Consider the following 16,677-nt stretch of genomic DNA (forward strand, 5'->3'; position numbering starts at 1 on the left):
TCGCGCTCGGCCTCGCGCCAACCCATCTGGGCTGGGGCACGCGGCGACATTTCACTCGTCGGCTTAGAGACCCCCCGGCCTCGAAACGCCGACACTATAGTTTTTTAATAGATCTATACAATAATTGATGTACGTGTTTTGTATATATATGTCTAGATTTATCATCATACATTTGAATATAAATATAAAACTAAGAACTAAAATGAAGAAACCTAATATTATTCATCTCCAATCTATGTCGTTATGATTGCTCCATCGGAACATCACGAGTGACTTACGCTAAAAAGACGTCAGTTTTGATTATTTTGATAGATCTCTTATATTAACCATAGGGATCCAGTAGTTATACGAAAGTAGTGATAAAAAATCTTATTATTTCTTGTTCGTAGTGCTCCATGTTCTCTTCTATCCTACAAATTTTAGAAGGTGGACTTGAACATGAAGGAAAATAAAGACAAATCTTAACATAAGTATGTTTAACCACGTGAAATGTTTTTGGGAGCAAATTGAGATGAAAATTTGTTGATAGGCATCTTTAATAAAATAAGTAAACTTTTTTTAAAAGGAATACTAGTAGAATCGAGACTCCAATCATGTTGCATGGAAAAAACACGTTTAAAGAACTTGATAAATGGTATTCACTCCGTTCTTTTTTATTTATCGTGTTTTAGTTTAAAAATATACTAACCGGACCATAAATATTCGTAAATGAATGTAGTATTTTTTTAAATCTAACATCAGTATTGTTCGGTTATTTTTAATCTATATGAATTGGAGTGTATTGAGACAAATTTTAACTTGCTATGGATTTAAACCGACTTAATCCCACTCAATCCACCCACGATACTCATTCCACCGCCGGGCGACAGCGGCAATGGCGGCCGACAGTCCGCCCGCCGGCGGCGGAATCGACGACGTCTTCCCCGCGTGGTGGAAGAACAACCTTTGAGCTCGCCCCGCCCTCTTCCCCGCCGACGGAGAGGAAGGCGGGGCAACCAACGCCAAGCAGGAGGCAGCGCCTCGTCGGCTGTCGAGCGAGTCGACAGCGCCAACACCTCAACGGGGGCGCGCCGGGCATCGACCTCGCGCTTGAGACGAAGACGAGCGCTATCTACCCGCGACATGCCAATTCCGAGCAAGCGGACGACGCCAGCACGCTCACGGAAGGCTTGCTGGTTGTCACCCTTGTACCTGAGACGACGGTGCAGTCAGTCCCCGACGTGACTTCATCACCGCCCGTCGACCAAGAGGTACCGACCGATTCCCATCCCACGTCTTTCGGATTCAGCCTCGACCCGCCTAGCGGCTTCGCTTTGGCGGGCGCTCTCGTAGAGGCGAGTACAAACCCTCCGGGGTTTCATATGCGGTCACCTTGGGACCGGCTGACAGACGTATCGACCTACGGGCCCTCTGGGTTCGAGGAAGACGACGAGCCCGACTTCTGTTGGGATTTCTATGGACTTGGCAACCCCAGTGCCATGCGGGACTTCATGACCGCATGCGACTACTGCCTTTCCGACTGTTCCGACGGTAGTCGTAGCCTCGGTGACGAGGACTGCGGCCCAAGCCGCGAATGTTTCCACGTCGATCTAGGGGGTCCCTCCGAAGGCAACCATCTCGGCATGCCGGAGGACGGTGATCTCCCTAGGCCGGTGCCTCGCGTTGACATCCCACGGGAGCTAGCTGTGGTCCCCGTTCAGGCGGGGGGCCATGACCCACAGCTCGAGCAAATCCGCGGGGTGCAGGCCAGGCTCGACGAGGGAGCAGGAGCGCTTGAGCCGATCCACCGGGACGTCGGGCAGGCATGGGCGGCCCAACCTCCAGCCGGAGAAATACGTCATCTACCCCAGGGCTTCCAGCACCGCGTCGCCGACGACGTCAGGGTCAGGCCGCCACCCGCATCTAGTGGGGTCGGCCAGAACCTGGCTGCAGCAGCAATGCTCCTCCGCGCGATGCCGGAGCCATCAACCACCGAGGGGCAGCGAATCCAGGGAGAGCTCAAGAATCTCCTGGAAGGCGCCGCGGTCCGACGGGCTGAGAGCTCCGCCTCCCTAAGGCAGGGGTACCCCTCGGAACCTCATGCCGCGACTTCCCGATTCATGCGGGAAGCCTCGGTCTACACCGGGCGCACGCGCAACACAGCGCCTGCGGCCCTGGGTCGCCTCGGCAATGAGCACCATCACCGCGACCGTCGGGCCCACCTCGACGAGAGGGTGCGCCGAGGCTACCACCCCAGGCGTGGGGGACGCTACGACAGTGGGGAGGATCGGAGCCCCTCGCCCGAACGACCCGGTCCGCAGGCCTTCAGCCGGGCCATACGACGGGCGCCGTTCCCGTCCCGGTTCCAACCCCCGACTACTATCACAAAGTACTCGGGGGAGACGAGACCGGAACTGTGGCTCGCGGACTACCGTCTGGCCTACCAACTGGGTGGAACGGACGATGACAACCTCATCATCCGTAACCTCCCCCTGTTTCTCTCCGACACCGCCCGCGCCTGGTTGGAGCACCTGCCTCCAGGGCAGATCTCCAACTGGGACGACCTAGTCCAAGCTTTCGCCGACAATTTCCAGGGCACGTACGTGCGCCCCGGGAATTCCTGGGACCTCCGAAGCTGCCGACAGCAGCCGGGAGAGTCTCTCCGGGACTACATCCGGCGATTCTCGAAGCAGCGCACCGAGCTGCCCAACATCACCGACTCGGATGTCATCCGCGCGTTCCTCGCTGGCACCACCTGGCGAGCAATCTAGGTCGCAAGACCCCCACCAGGGCGAGCGAGCTGATGGACATCGCCACCAAGTTCGCCTCCGGCCAGGAGGCGGTCGAGGCTATCTTCCGGAAGGACAAGCAGCCCCAGGGCCGCCCATCGGAAGATGCCCCCGAGGCATCAACCCAGCGCGACGCCAAGAAGGAGGGCAGGAAGAAGTCGCAAGCGAAACGCGACGCCGCCGACACGGACCTTGTCGCCGCCGCCGAGTACAAGAACCCTCGGAAACCCCCCGGAGGTGCCAACCTCTTCGACAAGATGCTCAAGGAGCTGTTCCCCTATCACCAGGGGCCCGTCAAGCACACCCTTGAGGAGTGCGTCATGCTTCGGCGCCACTTCCACAGGGCCGGGCCACCCGCGGAGGGTGGCAGGGCCCACGACGACGATAAGAAGGAAGATCACCAAACAGGAGAGTTCCCCGAGGTCCGCGACTGCTTCATGATCTACGGTGGGCAAGCGGCGAATGCCTCGGCTCGGCACCGCAAGCAAGAGCGCCGGGAGGTCTGTTCGGTGAAGGTGGCGGCGCCAGTCTACCTAGACTGGTCCGACAAGCCCATCACCTTCGACCAAGCCGACCACCCCGACCATGTGCCGAGCCCGGGGAAATACCCGCTCGTCGTCGACCCCGTCATCGGCGACGTCAGGCTCACCAAGTGTAGCATCCCAAAAATTCAAATCCTGAAATTTTCTCCAACTCGCCCTAAATTCAAAATAAATTTCAAGTTTCATTTCAAAATGTTTGTTTGCGAGTTGATATCAACAAATAAAATATAGTTGTCTATATTATCTCCAAAATCCTCCTCAAAATATCCTACAAATATTTCCCGAGTGATCCCTCAAATTCTTTCCAGAAATACTACCCGGATATTTCCTAGTGATCCCCTTCAAGTTCTTTCCAGAAATACTGCCCAAATATTCCACCGATATATCTCCAGGTATTTTCCTCTTGAGAAGTACCTTTAGAATCATTTTTCAAGTCCCTCCAAATATTTTCTTCATAACTTCCCTCATGCTCATACGTATACGTATGCCTCCAGTGTCATACGGTGAGCTCTACAAGCTAATCTCACTTATACAAGACAAATACATGCTAACCTCCCACTAATCCTCTCATCCTCCCACTAATCCTCTCATCCCTCCCCCTAATCCCCCCACCATGGCTATAAATAGAGGGGCAAGGGCCTCCTCTCATTCCACCCCAAGCCATTTCATGGCAACTCTCTCCCCCCCACACACCCACTCCATGTTCCACACAAGCACACACTAGCACAAGGATCGTTCGATCGTTCTTCGATCGTTCGTCCCCCTGTTCTTAGTTTGTTTGTTCGTTCGTCCGATCGTTCGATCGTTCGTCCGATCGTTCATGGTTCGTTCGTCCGTTCGTCCGATCGTTCGATCGTTCGTCCGTTCGTTCGTCCAAATAATCTTTTTCCTACCGTTATGCTGCCGAAATTCCGATCGTTCGTTCGATCGATCATTCGATCGTTCATCGTTCGTTCATAGTTCCTATTCATCGTTCATCGTTCGTTCATAGTCCCTATTCATCGTTCTTCCAGATAATCTTTGTCCTGCCGTTATGCTGCCGAAATTCCGATCGTTCGTTCGTTCGATCATTCGATCGTTCATCGTTCGTTCATAGTCCCTATTCATCGTTCATCGTTCGTTCATAGTCCCTATTCATCGTTCTTCCAGATAATCTTTGTCCTGCCGTTATGCTGCCGAAATTCCGATCGTTCGTTCGTACGATCATTCGATCGTTCGTCCGTTCGTTCGTCCAAATAATCTTTTCCTGCCGTTATGCTGCCGAAATTCCGATCGTTCGTTCGTCCGATCATTCGATCGTTCGTCCGTTCGTTCATAGTTCCTATTCATCGTTCATCGTTCGTTCATACGAACTATTCACTATCACTATTCACCATTACTATTCAACACTACTATTCATCGTTACTATTCACATACACTATTCATCATCGTTACTATTTATCATTACTATTCATCATTGTTACTATTCATCGATGATATCTATAATTACTTTTCCATCGCCACTATTCATCGTTACTAATCATCGTTACTATTCATCGGTCATCTCGTCATCCCAAATTTCAACTACTCATCCATCATGCTGTCCAGTCCACCTAAGACCAGCCAGACCCATGTTCCAATCATACGAACTCTGGTGACTGTGATTTTCCTTCCAGTGGGAAATTCCCATCTGGTCACCCATCCCAGGTTTCCCCAAGTTGAGCATGCTTAAATTTGAGATTCCTTTGAACCAGGCTTCCAAACTCAGATTCCAATAATTCTTGTTTCTAAATTCTTATCAAACTATTCCCTATCCAACCATGTCATCTCTTAAGCATGGTCCATATTCCAGAAAACTCCCAAAATACTCTTGTCCCATATTCTGCCTATAACTCTCCTGTTCATACTAAGTCAGACGATTTATTCGTCACTATTCTCACCAACAGTGAACTTCACTGTGCTACACCACATACACCCAGCTATAAATACACCCAGCTACCCTCTCCCTCTCCACACACTCAACACCCTCAGCCAAGGCAAACACCCCACCCACTCAGTTACTCTGCTCTGCCGGCTACACGCATAGTGTCGCTTCGCCTCCAGTCCACTCTCCTGGTAAGCACCTCCACTCCACCACCAGTAATATTACAACACCACATGACACAGATTCTAATCAAGACTCTACCCATCCATATATCGCTATTCTTACCACTATACTAAATATTTGTTGGTATACTTGCTGGTTTGTATGTTTGCTTGTTCATGTTGCATAGTTATCGGAGCGTTCGTGTCGTATCGTGGAGGCCAGATCTGCAAGTCTACGCCAGGCAGTGGAGCTAGAAGCCAGTTCTACGAGCTCCCCTTCCCCCTTCGCCGAATAAGCACGGCAAGCTCACTGGATCCCTTTGATGCATAAATTACCTATGTTTTACAACCACAACCCTCAGCCTGTTATTTTATGCATAATATGATTTTGAGACAAGTTATTATGGCCACCCAGCCGCTTGCCGCAATCAATCCCTGATATAATTGTTACAAATGATTTGAGGAAAGGTGTGAGTTTTCAAAAGAAAATGCTTTTCAAAATGTGTTTGATGAAGGGTTTTCACCCTTATCACCTTTGAGTAGGGATGATCAAGGACTCCCTGGTTTAGGGGAGGGCCTAAGGTGATGGCTCAGCTGGTTTAGGCGTGAGCAGAAGGATTGTCCCCTCTTATAAGGACCGGTTTGTCATCTTTCACTACCTGTACTCATGATAAGTACAACCACTCGAGACTGTGTGGGCAGTCACTCAATCTGAACTCGTACGGTCCAACCCCAGGGTTATGAAGGCTGGGGAGCACCGGGAGGATAAGGAGGGGGAAAGTTTTGTCCGGTTTGGACATGGCGGTGGCCTGACTCCTTCCGGTTAGGCCTGGGCGTTCGGGTTACCCGAAAATTTCGGGTCGGGTAATCCGGGTAATTAAAATTTCGGGTTTTAGAAAGTGTTACCCGAATTTGCAGTGGGTATTATAGTACCCGACAGTTCGGGTACCCGACACTTCGGGTTCGGGTATCGGGTACTCCCGAAGTAACCAAATTTAAAAACACAATCACACAATCAGTCACACAGCCACACTAGTAAATTAAAAAATAGGAACCAGCCACTACAATCACACAATCACAGCCACTACAATCACAATCACATGCTTGCACGGTTGCACCAGCGACCCGCCAGCAAGCACATCGTCCAGTCGGCCACCGCCCAGCCAGCTGTACTGCACCAGCCACCAGCAGCCACAGCCCACAACCACCAGCAGACCAGCTCACTGCTCACCAAGTCTGGCTGCTGGCTGGACGTGGCGGCACCGGCGGACGGCGGTGAAGCCTGGAGATGCCGAGATGGAGCGGGAGCGTAACTGCGTGAGCCTATGCCCTGCGGTACTGCGCTTGTGCGCTGTGGGGTGTGTCGTGCGGGCTGCGGTACTGCGTGAGCCTGCCGGCGGAGGGCGGACGGCGGTGAAGCCTGGAGCTGGAGATGGCGCGGCGCCGTGCGGTACTGCGCTTGTGCGCTGTGGGCTGTGGCGGTGTGCGGCTGTGCGCTAGCCGCTAGGGTTTCTGGGACTCTGGGTTTGCACTTTGCACTTGCCTAGGTGGGCTTGGGTCGTCGTGGCCTCGTGGGCTCATGGCCAGCCGTTGTGAATTGTGATTTGCGTGAACAGTGGGCCGCGAGCAGCCGTTGTGAATTTCGGGTATGGGTTGTTCGGGTACCGGTTGGCGCTACCCGAATTACCCAGAATAATTTCGGGTTTCACAAGTTAGTACCCGAAATTCCCAAACAAATTTCGGGTACCCGGTATTACGGGTTCGGGTACAGGTATTTCGGGTTCGGGTAACGGGTAACGGGTTTTTTGCCCAGTCCTACTTCCGGTATAACTGTTAAGGTTAGGACGTGCGAGGAAAGAAAGAGATTCAGATTCGGATCTCATCGGCCATGAGATCGCAGAGCCGGACTAGTGGGTAAAGTGTACACCTCTGCGCAGAGTTTGAGAACCTATTCGAATAGTCTGTGTCCACAGGAATGGACGAGTCTGGTGTGGTATGGCAATTAGTGTTTGGTTTTTCCAAAAAAAGGGTGTGTTTGAGAAAAGTGGTTTTTAAAAGGACCGGCGGTTGAGCCGTGAGCTATGGTGGACGGGAAGTCCAATAACTGTTTTTGAAAATGAAAACCAGTGGGAAACTGCTGAGATACCTGGATGGTTTAGTCCAGAGGATTTTGTTATAATACTGAAAAACTTCCTGCTCCTTTTGGAGAGGATGCACTTTGCAAAATACAAAATGTTTTTCAAAACAACCATGCATAAAATATTGCTGTTTCTGCAAATATCCTGAGCTCTACATATTCCATGCATTATATCTGATTTCCCCATTCCGCGGGTGAAGGTGGGCTGCTGAGTACGTTTGTACTCACCCTTGCTTATTTGTTGTTTTTTCAGAAAAAGGAGATCGGGTAAGAGTTACGACTGTTCCCAACCTTGCCTGTGGCTGTTGGACCGCTGAATTGCTTCGCTGCGTATATCGGGCTGCTTCAGCCCCACTCTGATGATATGTCCCGAGTTGTGGACCAACTCTTAAAGTTGTTCGCCACCTTTGTAGGTTTGTCTCGTTTAAGCAGATTTGGTATCATCTGATGTATAAATGTGTTTACTAGCCTCCTGGGACTAGTAATTGTATCACATTTGAGTCCCAGAGGATTCGGGACGCTTCAGGTGGTATCAGAGCTGTTAGGTTGGCCGCAGGACGTAACCCTTAGCCTGATCCAAAAGTTTTTGAGTCCAAACTATTTTCTTAAAAAAATTCTTGCTCGCATCCCTTCATTTCAAAAATGTTTTCCCCCTTTCCTTCTCTCAGAAGTCAGATGGAGGTTCAGTGCCAAACCAGCTTCTGCCAGAATGAAGATGGTTTCCCCAAGTTGCTGAGAGCATGCACAGTTCGCCTCGGAATCAGGAGTCAGCCAGAGTATGATGGTCGTGAGTTCGTCGAGCATGACACAGAGAAGTGTGTCATGACTGTATATATTGGATCCAGTCCACACCATGTGGAATGGAGTGTCACTGCTGCTGGGCACAGATTCAAAGACACCTGCCAAGTCGTCGCTCGCAAGGCATTGAGGGCCCTGTGTCAGATCTATGAAGAAGAAGTGGCCGACACCCCGCTCAGATTCTTTCCGCCCTTTTAGAGAGACCGTCCAGTTTGGATGGCCAGGATGCGTGCATTGGAAGGGAAGCAGCTGCTTGAGGACGACCCCACAGTCGTGTACCTCACTGCATACCTGCTCACCCTGGATGCGCAGTATGATTTCTTGGCTCGGCACCACCGTCAGATGACTGCCCGAGCAGAAGATGCAGAGAAGCGCAACCGTAAGCTCCATGTGGATCTCACCACAGCTCAAGCCCGTGTAGCTGCCTTGGAAAGTCGTGAAGTCATTGCTGTGGAAGCCCTGAAGCAAGCCAAGGATGAGCACGTCCAGAAGTTGATGGAGGCCTACTTGGTCACCCATAACCAACGTAGAGCCCTGCGGATCCAAGAGCCTGCTCCATCCAACCCAGTTCAACCCAGGAGAGCTGAAGACCCCTAGATTCTTGAAGGTCACCCGGTCTCTATCAGAGGAGAAAAGAAGGCTTGGGAACTCCCGGAAGGAGCCATAGTCTTGGAAGGAATTCCAGTCTCCCCTCAGGCTATGGATAAGCAAGAGCACCCTGAATCCTCCCAAGATCCCCCGCCAGAGTTGTTTGAGCCCCTCACCATGAAGAAGATTCCAGCACCATCCCTTGAGGTCAAGGAAGAAGCTGCAAGCACCCCGCCAGCACCGCCGCCCTCAGAGGAGCTACAAGAGCCAGTCCCGCTTGAAGAAGAGTTCGACCCTGTCCTGCCATCTCAGTCGCCGCCAGAAGAAGTCATCAACGTCAGCTCCCTCTTGACCCATCCAGGAGATGTCTCAGATTGAAGTTGTGTGCCAGCCCTGCCAGAAGAGAAGTTGTCTGGTCTGAAGTTAGTATGCCCAGTCCTCTGCATGCATTGGGTAGTGAAGTTTTTCTTCACTTTGGCTAGAGCCCTGCATGTATGAGAGTTAATCGTGTAGTCCCGTGCTTTGAAAAACTCTATTTGTGTTGCCCCCTAGGGCATTTCAAAATGAATTTCGCTTGATGTTTTCCTCCCTTTTGAGTGCATATGTGATGCTTTAACGTTAGTGCTCATAAGTTGCATTTAGCATAGTTCTCAATTCAGGAGCCAAGCAATAGTAGTCATGCTTAGCCCCCGAATCTGAGTAGTCCGTGCTTTGGAAAAACTCTATTCTTCCCTTATTCAAAACATTCGATTTGTTTGTGCTTATCATTGCTGAGCTTGTGTGTTTTTTTAAGAAAGGTTTTCTCTAAAAAACATAGATCACAAATTAGATCTAATCCTCACCTTATGCTTCCATTCTCATCTTAACCCATCTCAAGAGAAAGGTGCCTTACCCAAGAAGATACCGAGAAGCTTACCCTTGAAGCCTGGAACAAGATACAGAAGAAACCAGTCCAGCCGCTTAGTCAAAAGGACCGACCGTGGGAATCAAAGCACCGCCCCTGAGTCAAAGTAAACAGGAAAAGAGGACAGAAGGAGTTATTACCATACAGAGATGCAAAGATTCTTGGAACTAGAGACCACAAACATCAGGGTCATTGACCCCACCACTCACCCGTGCCCCCCGCACTCATGCCTCGCCTCCATGCGCACTACCACCGCCACCCACTGCCCCCTTTGCAGCGCACTATCGCCGCCCACGCCACCTTTGCAGCGCACCCACCGCCACCCTCATCGCCGGCAACACCAGCCCCCCCTCCCCTTATCGCACCCGCTGTCGCGTAGCACCTACTCCATCACCACTGCTTCGCAACCGAACACCCCCGCTCGCCTATAAACCCCCCCCACCATCTCCCTCAACTCCCATCTCGCTCAAAGCAAAAGCACACTCCAGATAAATCCCCTCTGCCAAATCGCAAGCAACTCCATTTTTCCACTCCCTCGCCCCTAAGATCACAATGCTTGGTGATTCTTGGGTTGAAGACTGTTGTATATGGTTCAACATCTTCGGTTTCCTCCTCTGTATGATGGTAATACTCTTTGATAGAATCCTCGAGTGGGAAGAGCAAAGAGAAAGAAAGAGGCAGTGAAAAGTGAAAAGTGAGAAGAGAAAAGAAGATAGTGAAGAGAAGATGAGAAGAAGGTTGTCCCAGAATCAACCTTGTGTCAGTCATTTCTCCGCAGCCTGCTCAAGCAGCAACAGGAGAAGAAGGCCCCGTAACACCTTTGTTATGAGGTACTTCAAGGAGTTCAAATCCCCAAGATTCAAGAGCCCTACCCTCATTCTTTTTAAGTGGGGTAGTGTTCCAGCAAGGTTCCTGCTATGGAGAAAAAGAAGAAGGCCTGCAGCAAGCTTGTGGAGGACCAGATCATTGAAGCATATAAGTTTCTGGATGAGAAGTGGTCACCCAAGTTTTGTTGATGAAGCACCAGAAGACTAATCAAGGAAGGAATCCATGTGGGAGTTCGCAAGAGAAAGGTTTGCGTGTTGGCATCGATGCTTCTTCAATAAGCTAGCTGCCAAGCGAAACCTAGAAGCCTGAAGATGATCTTGAGTAGCCAGAATCAGCGTTTGCAATCGGCAACCAGATGCCCCTCAAAGGACAGATTTTGTTGAAGCTCTATCTCCTCGAAGAGTCTGCAAAGTGAAGATATGTAGCTGAAGTAAAGCTATACCCATAACCCTTCTAAGCCGAATCTCGAGGACGAGATTCCTTTTAAGTGGGGTAGATTTGTAGCATCCCAAAAATTCAAATCCTGAAATTTTCTCCAACTCGCCCTAAATTCAAAATAAATTTGAAGTTTCATTTCAAAATGTTTGTTTGCGAGTTGATATCAACAAATAAAATATAGTGGTCTATATTATCTCCAAAATCCTCCTCAAAATATCCTACAAATATTTCCCGAGTGATCCCTCAAATTCTTTCTAGAAATACTACCCGGATATTTCCTAGTGATCCCCTTCAAATTCTTTCCAGAAATACTGCCCAAATATTCCACCGATATATCTCCAGGTATTTTCCTCTTGAGAAGTACCTTTAGAATCATTTTTCAAGTCCCTCCAAATATTTTCTTCATAACTTCCCTCATGCTCATACGTATACGTATGCCTCCAGTGTCATACGGTGAGCTCTACAAGCTAATCTCACTTATACAAGACAAATACATGCTAACCTCCCACTAATCCTCTCATCCTCCCACTAATCCTCTCATCCTTCCCCCTAATCCCCCCACCATGGCTATAAATAGAGGGGCAAGGGCCTCCTCTCATTCCACCCCAAGCCATTTCATGGCAACTCTCTCCCCCCCACACACACCCACTCCATGTTCCACACAAGCACACACTAGCACAAGGATCGTTCGATCGTTCTTCGATCGTTCGTCCCCCTGTTCTTAGTTTGTTCGTTCGTTCGTCCGATCGTTCGATCGTTCGTCCGATCGTTCATGGTTCGTTCGTCCGTTCGTCCGATCGTTCGATCGTTCGTCCGTTCATTCGTCCAAATAATCTTTTTCCTACCGTTATGCTGCCGAAATTCCGATCGTTCGTTCGTTCGATCATTCGATCGTTCATCGTTCGTTCATAGTTCCTATTCATCGTTCATCGTTCGTTCATAGTCCCTATTCATCGTTCTTCCAGATAATCTTTGTCCTGCCGTTATGCTGCCGAAATTCCGATCGTTCGTTCGTTCGATCATTCGATCGTTCATCGTTCGTTCATAGTCCCTATTCATCATTCATCGTTCGTTCATAGTCCCTATTCATCGTTCTTCTAGATAATCTTTGTCCTGCCGTTATGCTGCCGAAATTCCGATCGTTCGTTCGTACGATCATTCGATCGTTCGTCCGTTCGTTCGTCCAAATAATCTTTTCCTGCCGTTATGCTGCCGAAATTCCGATCGTTCGTTCGTCCGATCATTCGATCGTTCGTCCGTTCGTTCATAGTTCCTATTCATCGTTCATCGTTCGTTCATACGAACTATTCACTATCACTATCCACCATTACTATTCAACACTACTATTCATCGTTACTATTCACATACACTATTCATCATCGTTACTATTTATCATTACTATTCATCATTGTTACTATTCATCGATGATATCTATAATTACTTTTCCCTCTCCTGCCGACGACGAAGCTTTTCCAAGGCGTCTCGAGCCCGCATCCGCTCGCGGGCCCGGGCCTTCTCCGCGTCCTTCTTTTTCTTCTTCTCCTCCGCGGCAACCCGCCGCGCTGCTCGGTCCACCGCATCCTGCGGGACCCGTGGCAGAGAAGGCTTGTGCCACCCCACCTCCTGAAGACAGAGGGAAATCCCAACCGTAAGAACCAGGAGCAACCCGATGCAAGAGGAAGGAAGGAGCGGACACTCACCAGAGTCACGCACCCTTGGTCAGGGCACATCAAAGGCTGGGAGAAGGCGCTGGGGTCCGGTTTCCCCAACGCGACGGCCACCCGCCCATGGAGGACGTCGAAGGGAAGAGGATCCGAGGACATCCGCGAGCCCTCCAAGTCAGCCTCCGGTGTCATCTCCCAAAGCGGCAACCGACGCTCCGCCAAGGGAAGCACCCTCCGGCGGTGGATGGCGGCAATCACTCCCGCGGCGGTGAGTCCCCCTTTCCGCAACGCCTCCAAGGCCTTGAGAAGGGGTTCGAGGTTCTTCTGTCTTTCGTGCGGGGTCCCGTGGCGCCAAGCATCGGCGGCGACGATGACTACTCGCTGGGAGAACGGCGGGAGCAACTCGCCGTCATTCCGGAGGTAGAACCACCGGCGCTGCCACCCTTTGTTCGAGGACGCAAGGATGGCGGGAATATACAGCGACGTCCGCGACTGCCTCAGCTGGAGGATGCAGCCGTTGGCCCGCACTGCCGCGCGGACCTTTCTCTCCCCCGTCGGCGAAGCGAAAAGCTCCGCGAAAAAGAGATGGGTCCACAAGTCCCAGTGGGGGGCGATCCCTAAGAACCCCTCGCACACCGCTACGAAGATGGCGGCCTGCGAGATGGAGTTGGGGCTGAGGTTGTGCAACTCCACCCCGTAATGGTGTAGGATCGCCCGCATAAAGCGGCTCGCCGGCACACCGAATCCCCGCTCGTGGAAGGAGACGAAGCTCACGATGTACCCCGGCGGTGGGGACGGAGCGGCTCCGCTCACGGGGGGAATCCATTCCGGCCGCCTCTCATCAGAGAGAGGGCGAAGTAAACCCTCAGCAACAAGATCCTCCAGATCACCCGCCGTCACTGTGGAGAAATGCCATGGGTCGCGCGGCGAGATGATGGTCACCCGGTCGACCATCACCTAGCAGAAGGGGCGGCGGCGCAAAGGACAGGGTGGGCGGTTTCCTTTTCTCTGGCTATGTCTCTCGGGTTGCGAAAACCTAAGAGGGAGGCAGGAAGCGGAGCAAAGAACCACCGCCAGACCCTCCCCCGAGTATATAAAGACCAAAGCGAGACCGTTTCAACGCTCCGCCCAGACCGGCCGCGGGATTCAAAAACACGAAGCAAGACAGCCGTTCCTCGAACGGCTCACGGCTCGTGCACGCGCAACGGCCGCCCCGCAAACCGCACGCCCCGTCGCATTAACTCCACGGCGGGACAGGCGGCGCCTCCGGCAGGAGAAGCGAGCGACGTTTCGCCTTCGCCATAATGACCGCGTCAAAAAGGTACGCCGTGTCGTTCGATTTTGTATCCTTTTCCTTTTTTCCCCTTTCTCTCTCTTGCAACAGGGACCGGGAAATGGGGATACCCCGAAAAGGATCCTTCCCCGTGAAGGAACCAGGCTCCGAGCCTCTCTACTGATCAGAGGTTCGAAGGCTGGCCCCTCGGAAGGGTTCAACAGCCGCCTCAGAGCACGTGGGCTCCACACCCACTACTGGTCAGAGGTTCGAAGGCCGGCCCCTCGGAAGGGTTCAACGGCCGCCTCAGGCTACTCGGGCTCCGCGCCCACTACTGATCAGGGGTTCGAAGGCTGGCCCCCGAAGGGTTCACAGCCGCCTCAGACACAGAGCGAGGGATGACCATGGGTACGTTCGATACATAACCAAGGCTCGGGCTGCGCTCCCGAGGTACCCTAGGACATTTTCGAGACCAGCGGGAACGATCTTGTAATGGAATCCCATCAGAGGGAGGCATCGAGCCCTCGGACCCCGTCGCCAGGGGACCGGGTCCGGTAGATCACCCGCAGGTACTTTTGGGCGCGCCTCTGGGCCTCTAGCCGACCCCTAACGAACGGGGCACAAACGTCCACTCGGATCACCCGCCTGCAGCTCACTGGAGACACCATGTTCGGCGCCCACCGAGGGCAACATGGCGCTCTCCCCCCTCCTCCTTGCGGAAAGGCGACGCAGGGGCGTATGTAAAAAAGTCGAGTCTGACCCTGATCGCCCTCTCGCCCTGTGCAGAGGCTCGGGGGCTGCTCTCGCAAACCCGGCTCCGGCCACACCGCTGACAGCGTCAACATACCAGCCCAAGAACTTGGGACCCGACCGTACACCCGGGCTACGACCAGCTAGCATGAGGGAACGACCAGACCAGCCGAAGCATTACGCGAGGCATTAAGACCTCAGAGGAGTCAAACCACTCCTCCGAGGCCTCGGGGGCTACACCCGACGGGTGTGCTCGCGCGCACCCACCGGAACAAAACACAACCGAGAAAGGCTGGTCCCCTTGCAAAAAAGTGCGACGAAAGCCTCCAAGCGAGTGCTAACACTCCCTTCGAGGCTCGGGGGCTACTGTCGGGGACCATAATTAGGGGTACCCTCAAGGCTCCTAATTCTCAGCTGGTAACCGCCATCAGCATAAAGCTGCAAAGGCCTGATGGGTGCGATTAAGTCAGGGATCAGTCCATTCGAGGGACTCGATCACGCCTCGCCCGAGCCTAGCCTCGGACAAGGGCAGCCGACCCCGGAGGATCTCCGTCTCGCCCGAGGCCCCCCTCCAGCGGTGAACATATTTCCGGCTCGCCCGAGGCTCTGTTGAAAGTCGCCTAGAGGGGGGGGGTGAATAGGGCGAAACTGAAATTTACAAATATAAACACAACTACAAGCCGGGTTAGCGTTAGAAATAAAACCAAGTCCGCGAGAGAGGGTGCAAAACAAATCTCAAGCAAATAAGGAGTGTGACACAAGGATTTGTTTTATCGAGGTTCGGTTCTCGCAAACCTACTCCCCGTTGAGGAGGCCACAAAGGCCGGGTCTCTTTCAACCCTTCCCTCTCTCAAACGGTCCCTCGGACCGAGTGAGCTTCTCTTCTAAAATCACTTGGGAATCAAACTTCCCGCAAGGACCACCACACAATTGGTGTCTCTTGCCTCAATTACAAGTGAGTGTTTGATCACAAGAAAGAATGCCAAAGAAAAGAAGCGATCCAAGCGTAAGAGCTCAAATGAACACTACAAATCACTCTCTCTAGTCACTAAGGCTTTGTGTGGAGTTGGGAGAGGATTTGATCTCTTTTGGTGTGCTTTGTAATGAATGCTAGCTCTTGTATAGTGGTTGGAAGCTGGAAAACTTGGATTACTTGAATGTGGGGTGGTTGGGGGTATTTATAGCCCCAACCACCAAACTAGCCGTTTGGTGGAGGTTGTCTGTTCGATGGTGCACCGGACAGTCCGGTGCCCCAGCCACGTCACCAAAGCCGTTGGGTTCCGACCGTTGGAGCTCTGACTTATGGGCCCGCCTGGATGTCCGGTGGCGCACCGGACACGTACTGTAGACTGTCCGGTGCGCCAGCATGGGCGCGCCTGACCTCTGCGCGTGCTGGCGCGCATTAAATGCACCGCAGGTAGCCGTTGGCACCTGAAGTAGCCGTTGCCCCGCTGTTACACCGGACAGTCCGGTGAATTATAGCGGAGCAGCCCAAATGAATTCCCGAGGCTGGCGAGTTCCTGAGGCCGCTCTCCCTTGGAGCACCGGACAGTCCGGTGTGCACCGGACAGTCCGGTGAATTATAGCGGAGTTGCCTCTGGAATTTCCCGAAGGTGACGAGTTTGAGTTTGGAGTCCTCTGGTGCACCGGACATGTCCGGTGGTGCACCGGACAGTCCGGTGCGCCAGACCAGAGGTGCCTTCGGTTGTCTCTTTGCTCTTTTGTCGAACCCAATACTTGGTCTTTTTATTGGCTGAGTGTGAACCTTTGGCACCTGTATAACTTATACACTAGAGCAAACTAGTTAGTCCAATTATTTGTGTTGGGCAATTCAACCACCAAAATAAATTAGAGACTAGGTGTAAGCCTAATTCCCTTTCAATCTCCCCCTTTTTGGTGATTGATGCCAACACAAACCAAAGC

This window comes from Zea mays, chromosome 5 (assembly GCF_902167145.1).
Source record: "Zea mays cultivar B73 chromosome 5, Zm-B73-REFERENCE-NAM-5.0, whole genome shotgun sequence".
In the NCBI taxonomy this organism is placed as follows: domain Eukaryota; kingdom Viridiplantae; phylum Streptophyta; class Magnoliopsida; order Poales; family Poaceae; genus Zea; species Zea mays.